This window comes from Mauremys reevesii, linkage group 4, assembly GCF_016161935.1.
Source record: "Mauremys reevesii isolate NIE-2019 linkage group 4, ASM1616193v1, whole genome shotgun sequence".
NCBI classification, from domain to species: domain Eukaryota; kingdom Metazoa; phylum Chordata; order Testudines; family Geoemydidae; genus Mauremys; species Mauremys reevesii.
The window spans coordinates 26,870,403-26,878,555 of NC_052626.1; the positions used below are offsets into that span (position 1 = coordinate 26,870,403).

Here is an 8,153-nt window from a genome sequence, read left to right on the forward strand (position 1 = left end):
ATGACTCTTGACAAGTTGCAAGTTTTCTGTAGCTACCTGATATGTTGCTCTTTGTGGATAAATATTCTAAGATCTTTAGTTTAGTGTAGTGAGTTAGTCAGGTCTGAGGTGAGTTGCCTGCAAAGAATAGGGGATCCTTTGCTAAGGAGCTTGTGTGCCACAAGCACACTTACAGATCTCCTGCAACAGCTACCTCAAAAAAGAATGATCCTGGGAAAACTTGGACAAGTGGCAACCTTAGTCCTCTCCTCTCTAGTCTGCCTCTAGCAGGCTTCCAGGACCCAGATACTGTAACCTATATGGTACTGCTGCCCCTGATTGTCTGTTCAGCTCTTTGGCCACTGCATGGATGCTGCTGCCTGTCTGAGCCTTTGCACCCCTCTATCTTAATTGTAAGTATGGTTTGAGGGATAACTAAGGGTATCAGAGGTGTGATTGCAGCTCATGTAGTCGTACCCTGAGCTAGCTTTGATCTAGCTAGGTCAAAGTAGGGTTACCAGATAGCAACTGTGGGGAAAAAATGGGATGGGGGATGAAGGGTAAGAGGCATCAATAAGAGAAAATCCCCCAAAATGGGACATCTGGTCACTCTAGGCCAGGGGTAGGCAACCTATGGCACGTGCACCGAAGGCAGCACACGAGCTGATTTTCAGTGGCACTCACGCTGCCCAGGTCCTGACCACTGGTCCGGGGGGTTCTGCATTTTAATTTAATTTTAAATGAAGCTTCTTAAACATTTTAAAAACCTTAGTTACTTTACATACAACAATAGTTTAGTTATATATTATAGACTTTACAAAGAGACCTTCTAAAAATGTTAAAATGTATGACTGGCACATGAAACCTTAAATTAGAGTGAATAAATGAAGACTTGGCACACCACTTCTGAAAGGTTGCCAACTCCTGCCCTAGGCCAAAGCTACTTAGGGTAACAATAGCAGTGTGTCGGTGGCAGCACAGGTGTTTGAGGGTCCTGTGTAGAGTTGTAGTCCGGCAGTTAGTCCATGGTGGTGTTGCAGCTACACTATCATTGCTCAAGCTATTTTGAGTCCTCTGTGTGAACTTGAATCACACCTGATTGCTGTATAGACCTATTCTAAGTGACTGATTACATGTGAGAGGGGCCTTCAGCTGAGTAGGTCTCCAGGATTCCCGATGTACTTGAACTGGCCCTAAAAGCTTCCCTATGGTGCTCTGCCAATGTGTATTAATCCTGACCCAGAGGGACAATCTCTAGTGGTGTCTTCTGCACCTATTCCGTACTTGACTTCACTGCTGAGACCACAAAAGCCACCACAGTGATTGGTATTGTATATACCTGGCCTGAGAACTGCTTGGTCATTTGACCTTGTGGTGTGTTTTATCTGTAGTTTCTAATCCAGGTTATATGATCGTTGGGGCAGGGACTATTCATCTGAGTTCTCTACACACAGTAAGTAGTAATCACATCATTTCACATAGATCACCAAAGATGGGAATAATATTCATTCCTTATGGAGCTGGATCAGATTGGAATCCATGTTACAGAATACTATATTATCAAAAGTGGTAATGGTCCATATCTTATCACAACAGGGCTATTGTAGTATGACTTCTAGAGCTGTCCAAAACAGCAGTATTTGGGTTTTTTAATAAGGCTTAGAGCTGATATTAATGGGACATTGAGCCATCACTTGTCACCAAGTGTTTTCTCTTCTGCTCACAGAAGGCCAGAAAACCAGATGCTATAAATTAGAGATGAATAGCGAAAGGATATTGTGGCAAAACCCCATATGGAACAACATCATTTTCTTCCAAGACATGTTTGAAGATGCAATGGGATAAACATTACTGGTAGTAAGCCCATGATAGCTAGCAGAACCTGAGAAACTACCTCTCTTTGACCCTGGTGGGGGGCAGGGAAGGGGGAATTTCCCACCCCCTGCAGTTGACTGGTTGATACTTTGAAGCATGAGATTTTAGGAACATAATACACCAGTAGGATCCCTCAGGGCTATCAAGCCCAGCCCCCACACCAAGTAACCCCATCATACAATCCCACCCATAAATTTGTTCCACTTTCTTAAAACTAATTAAGTTGTTAGCCCCCGCCCCACAAACTCCCATTGGAAAGCTTTTCCAGAACCTCACCCCTTTCATGGTTAGACACCTTCTTCTGATTTCCCACTTGAATTTGTTCATGGCCAGTTTATACGCATTTGTTCTTGTGCCAGTATCGTCCTTTAGTTTAAATAACTTTTCACCATCCCTTGTGTTTACCCATATAATAGAGTTACAGGAAACAATCATAGTGCCTCTCAATTTTTGTTTTTCTAGGCTAACCAAGCCAAAATCTTTGTCTCCTCTTGTAAGACAGGTTCTCTGTTCCCCTGGTCATTTTTGGTAACTTTTCTCTGTGCCTGTTCCAGTTTGAATTCATCTTTCTTGAACATGCGTGACTAGGATTGTGCACAATCTTACCAGTGCCTTGTACAATTATACATGAGGATACATATTCACTTTAAAAGTGTTCATGTAGCCAGTCAGCAAACTCTTTGTGGATCTGAGTCACCCAACCAGTGAACAAAATGAAACCATGTGCCTTAGGTGACTAAACACAGTATAAATTGTCAACTGCAAATACTCAAAGCAACTGTCTTAGGTTAGTCATTCATCAGCAGGCAGTAGGCTGCAAATGTTTATAGAAAACATTCACTGATAAGTTCAAACAGAGAACAAATTCTTATGCTAGAGTCTGCTTGTAGATAAACAGACAAAGCGGCTCTATTTGTGAAATAAATGGTGTGACTGTGAATGATCCCATCTAGCTTGGTATAGCTCAATATTGGTCTGGAATTGGTGTAAGTAACTGTAAGCACATTTTCTAGAATTGATGTGTAATGTAATTACTGAAAATAGATGGATTTAATATCAGTTCATAATGTAAAGGGCAGAAGACTTCAAGCTCAGAATGTTGCAAATGTGAACTTGACATATTTGACTCTGAAAACATTTGCCCTAAATAATGCTGCAGTTTCTCTTTCTACAAGAAAAACCAGAGATTGTTAATGGGACACCAACAAGCACTGCAGTTTAGTCCCCCAAACTTGTATCTAAGCATACTAACTACATTTAAATAACATATTAAGCTTTGAAAAAAAACAGGTGTTCAAAGTTGGGAAATGTCAACACTGAGGTTGCCTGGGTTGGGATTCTTCCGTTCATTTCCCCCCAAGCTTGACCCCTTCTGCTCTATCCTCTCTAACATGTCCTAATCTTATTTCTTCCCCAGCTCTGGCTCCTTGCCCTAGTCCCATTCTTTTCACCTAGCTAGTCCCAGACTGCACTCCTCAGGCTTCTCATCTCAGTCTCCCTCCCCAGCTTCCAGTTGACATGTCCAGGTCTCTGCCTCAGTTACCAGTCCCACTCTACCCCAGCTCCAGTCCCTTTCTCCCTATGCGTGCCAACCTCCAGTCAGAGTTTCTGTTTTCTCTTTCTCTGAATCTACTCCTTTGCCAGGTTCAGCTTTTGTCACCTCTGCACTCAAATCAGGCAGCTTCCCTCCCCTACGGTGTCTGGATGGTCACTGAGAACATGCAGGAAATTAGCTCCCTATTCTCAATTTCAGTGCCTCATGCAGGCCTGGCCCACAGCAACCCACAGGGCTGCAGTTGCAGGGAAAATCCTGCACAGCCAGGGCTGCAGTATGCTCACTACAGATGACTCTTAAAGAAATTTAGCTGTGAAGCTCTAGCAAGTTTCTATTGCCCATGTGCAAACTGATTCCCCCTTGTCCCCCACTAACTTTAGGCAGTTTTCCATGAGGATGGCAAAAGACACATCCCTGAAACAAACGCCATCCCATGACAAATTTCCCGTCACTGCTCCGAAGCACAGGGAACTAGATTCTTTATCACTGACAATTTAAATCCATATTGGATGTGTTTTTCTAGAAGCTATGCTCTAGGAATTGTTTTGGGGAAGTTCTATGGTCTGTATTAGACTAGATGATCACAATGGTCCCTTTTGGCCTTGGAATCTATGAATCTAGAGGTTCTTAAAAAAACAAAAACTTGGTGACCTTTTCAACATGTGCAAAACATATTTGTCTATAGTCTCATTCTTGGAAACAGATAAATCATTTCTGTTTGAAGTGTTCCAGTAAAATTCAGCCTGAGGCAAACTCTTGGGCTGAAACTTTCCATGTGAAACAGTTTGGTAAAGTTCTAAGCAAGTGACAACAGGATCTTATAACGTGAAGTTTTGGTAAATGATTTTATTGCATTTGCTTGAAGCTTCAGTGAAAGACTTGATTTCAATGTGCAGTTTCTGCAACCCAAACATGGCAGCTTTTTGCCAGTGCATGAGAACTATAACCAAAGTGAAACAGAACCAGCTGAGTAAAATGCAAAAAGTAAAAAAGCTGCATAAATTGTGAAATTCAATACAAGGTTTTTTTAAAAAAATACTTTTAATATTCCAAAGTGTCGTAAACCTGTCAAAATCCCTTGAACAGTACTTGGGATATCATGATTTACAGTTCATTTCATAGCTGCTTGCAGTAATTCATAACCCATGCCTAACTAATCGGCTCCACCCCATTGAACAAGCTGTCGTACACAATCACATTACAAAGGAAAAGCCTCCCCCTTTGTGGGAGCTTTTGATTGAGTGACTTAATTCTTTGCACGTCTAGAATGTGAAATCTTTGGATTCTGTGTAAAACTAGGAACACATAGTGAGAAGATTGCTAGAGCTAGTTAGCATATTAGCAGGACCTGCTTTATTTTTGGCTTGCATGATAAAATAACAATCTTGTTGCACCAGAGAATTTCTCGGTCTGTGGCTTGTTCTGTCACATGTGGAAGTGTGATAGTGACTCATTAACAAGGATGAGCTGAGTACTAAAAAGCCTCTCTCCAATACAAACTGTCGGATTAGCAAACCTAAAAGTGGTATACATTTGTCAATTAGGTAAGGAAAGGGAAAGCAGTGATTTAGCACTCAGTACTGTGGGTTGTTATCCTATGGCAAGCAATATAGTAACTAATGATAAAAAAACACAGTAATAAATTGTGGTATGATGGTTCCACAAAGCTGATGATTGTTTATCTTCTGGATGAAAGAGCCAAGTATGTCTAACTGTATTTATTCACTTAAGCACATGCTGCATCTTGCTATCTTTCAGTTTCAGAGGAGACTGAAAAACTAATTAATCAGTTTGTCTTGAGTACAATCTACCAGTTTTCATTAAAATGAGAATTTCTAAAATGATAGAAGGATCAGAAAGTTTTCAGCAAACAAAGAATATGAAAATGACCTAATTTCTCTTCTACCTTCATTAAGATTGACAAGTGCATTCAAACATCTGAATCCTGCTACAGGATTCAGAGACCTGATAAAACTAGGGCATACGGTTACTTTACCAATAATTAAACACCACAGTTATAAACCAAACAGAATATACACAGGGGACTGTGCCACCAGGATCAGAGATTGGAACCATACCTCAATAACTCTACCTACCCTCTACTCAGATCCTAGTCATCAGCCTGAGATTAAAAAGATGGATGTGCTGATCCAAGTAGATGATTATTCTGTGAGTACCAACTCAGGAACACTTTGGTATGGCTCATATTTTTGCCTGTATGCCATCTGCAGTGCTTCACAATCTATATACATTCATCACCAATGGAAATGCAGCCTCTTTCTCGGAGGAGGCAACAGCAAACCAGTGTAGTCTGTATGTTGTATGACAGTGAAGGGAAATCTTAGCCAAGGAGTAGTGCTGACCAGGGGACAACAGCTCTGTTTGGTGGAAACTTCTGAAGTCTTGAGACTTGTTTTCATTCCAAATTGGAATGCAAGCAAAACCCTTCAAATATTTTCACCAACATGAAATTGTCAATGCCTGTTTTTGAATTGAAACATGAGGTTTTCAATTCAGGGAGAAGTGTCAAAATGCCAGAGTGGGCATGTGTGGCACTGGGCCTTGGGAAACCCAAACTGAAGTCCCTCCTCTATCTGGTTCAGAGTTTTCATCCCAGATCACTGATTCAGACAGAGCAGGGACTTGAACCTGAATTTCATCATGTATCAGGCTAGTGCCCGAGCCACCACGGGAGGATCTGTTTTGCAACTCTTTGCATGGACCCAAAATCCACTTCAACAAAGGCTTCTGAAACAGCATAATTTGAAGAAAAAAAATTCAGTTTGTTGAATGTTCCAACCAGCTCTGCATTTTAGATCTGAGGTCCTTACATGACCTCTCTCCTCCCCACTGCTGTTGTATCTGAGCACCTCAAGGCTTTAATGAATTTAGTGTCATAACCCGGTGAGGTAGGAAAGGGCTGTTATCCCCATTTCACAGATGAGGCAGGAGAGACTAATGGCTTGTCTAAGGTCACACAGGAAACTCTAGATGAGCAGAGAACTTAAACTCCCAAGTCCCAGGTAGTGCCCTAATCACCAGACTATCCTTTCTCCTTTCACCCAGAAGAGGCTCCTCTAAACAGGATGGTTCCTGTGATGTCCTGTCCCTTTAAATATCTGTATTTGCCCTCCTCAGTGCAAATTCCCACTTTGATTTTGGTTTCTATTTGGCTGCCAGAGCAATAAAGGCAGCACAGGGACAGCTGTGTTTTAAATCCACTTCCCTTGTGTCTATTTTCATCTCTGCTTGGTACAAATACAACAGTTCTCAATTTAACTCAGAAGGCTGAAGAGCTGAATTGGTACTGCTAGGATTTGAGCTTCTGACTCAAGGAACTCTGGCTATTGTGTTATACAATTGATGGTTAGACCACTACTCTGTCCCCTCAGGTTGATGAGCTGGATGCATCACATGTATGCATAAGAAAAGAATATTAAGCCTTGGTGAACAAGGTCATGAATGCAAGTGAAATGTGCATCTTTCATGCATGACTGGGCACTTGCACTGTTAATCTTGATTCACAGAGACAGTTTAGTGAAGAAGTGCCCTGAATTTTGGGTTGAGAGGAAACTCCCAATCTACCATACACCTTTATAGTAAAATGCATTGATTAGAGGACAGAGGTTTCCCTCCTGCTCCCAGGGCTTCCTCTGTGTCTAATGGAAGCCCTGAGGATCCCCTTCCTTTATTAATCTTGCTTTACTTCATCAGCTCCTTTTGATTTCAGGTCATGAAGAGCATCCTCAGGACTGGCTGTAGGGATTCTGCTGCCATCTGCCCCTGTCTACGTGCGCGCACCCCCCCACACTGTTAACCCAAGAACAGACTTGGGGATCCCAGGTTCCCAAGGTGTTGACACAATAAGCTGTTCCTGTAAGGTGAAAGGAGGGGGCCGGCCCTAGTAGAATTGCCAGAGTTTACCCAGGACTTCCCTATGCCCTTCAGGAAATTCCCCCAGAACAGATTAGATCTGTTCACCCCTGGGAGAACGCAGATCCAGCCTTCTGCTCAAAGGATTGACACTTTTCCAAAACAGTGTTCTCTTTACGTAGTGTATCCAGTCTTTCTGAACCCAATTAATCTAAACCTCAATTAAAAAAACAAAACAAAAACAAACCATAAATCCCTTAGCACAGGCATACAAGCTAAAGTACTCAATACTGTAATGTCACACGGATGAATGGCTTAAGTGGTTAGGTTCTGCACATGGTGATCCATCATGTGCAGGACACTGACAGCCATCTTAATAAACTCTACACTTTGTACATACACACCACAGACACTCATCTTTGTTGATCCAGGCACACACATTTATTAACTCTATTTCTATCCTATATTCTATATACCATAACTAGCATGCTTACTCTCCGTATTCACCTTTTCTTTGGCTCTGTGTAAGGGGTTGTCTACACTACTGCTTAAGTTGATGCAAGCTACCTCGATCAGGGGTGTGAAAAAGCCACCCCCCCTTGAGCAACGTTGGCTAAATAGACTTAGAGCAGGGTCTACACTGCACTATATTTGCAGGAAACACTTTCCTTCCAGCATAGCTTCCACCACTTGTTGAGGTGGAGTAATTGTGCATCTTCACCAGACGCACGACAGTGGCGCAGCCACATTGGTGCGGCTGCATAGGTGTAGCACAGTAGTGTAGACTAGCCTTAAGAATCCTTCTGCTCTGTCCCAACAGTGCTTCTGCTTCCTTCTTCTGACTTCTCCGTCTCCTGCTCCTAACTTGTCT

The 8,153-nt window shown here is 42.2% G+C and overlaps 1 long non-coding RNA gene across 1 annotated transcript; it reads left to right on the forward strand.

The window, feature by feature from the left end:
• The first annotated feature begins 264 nt into the window (after window positions 1-264).
• Window positions 265-7,457, forward strand: LOC120405223. The gene is made up of 3 exons (XR_005598446.1): window positions 265-392; window positions 1,371-1,432; window positions 7,140-7,457. It is a non-coding gene; the product is annotated as an uncharacterized LOC120405223 (long non-coding RNA).
• The last annotated feature ends 696 nt before the right edge of the window (window positions 7,458-8,153 follow it).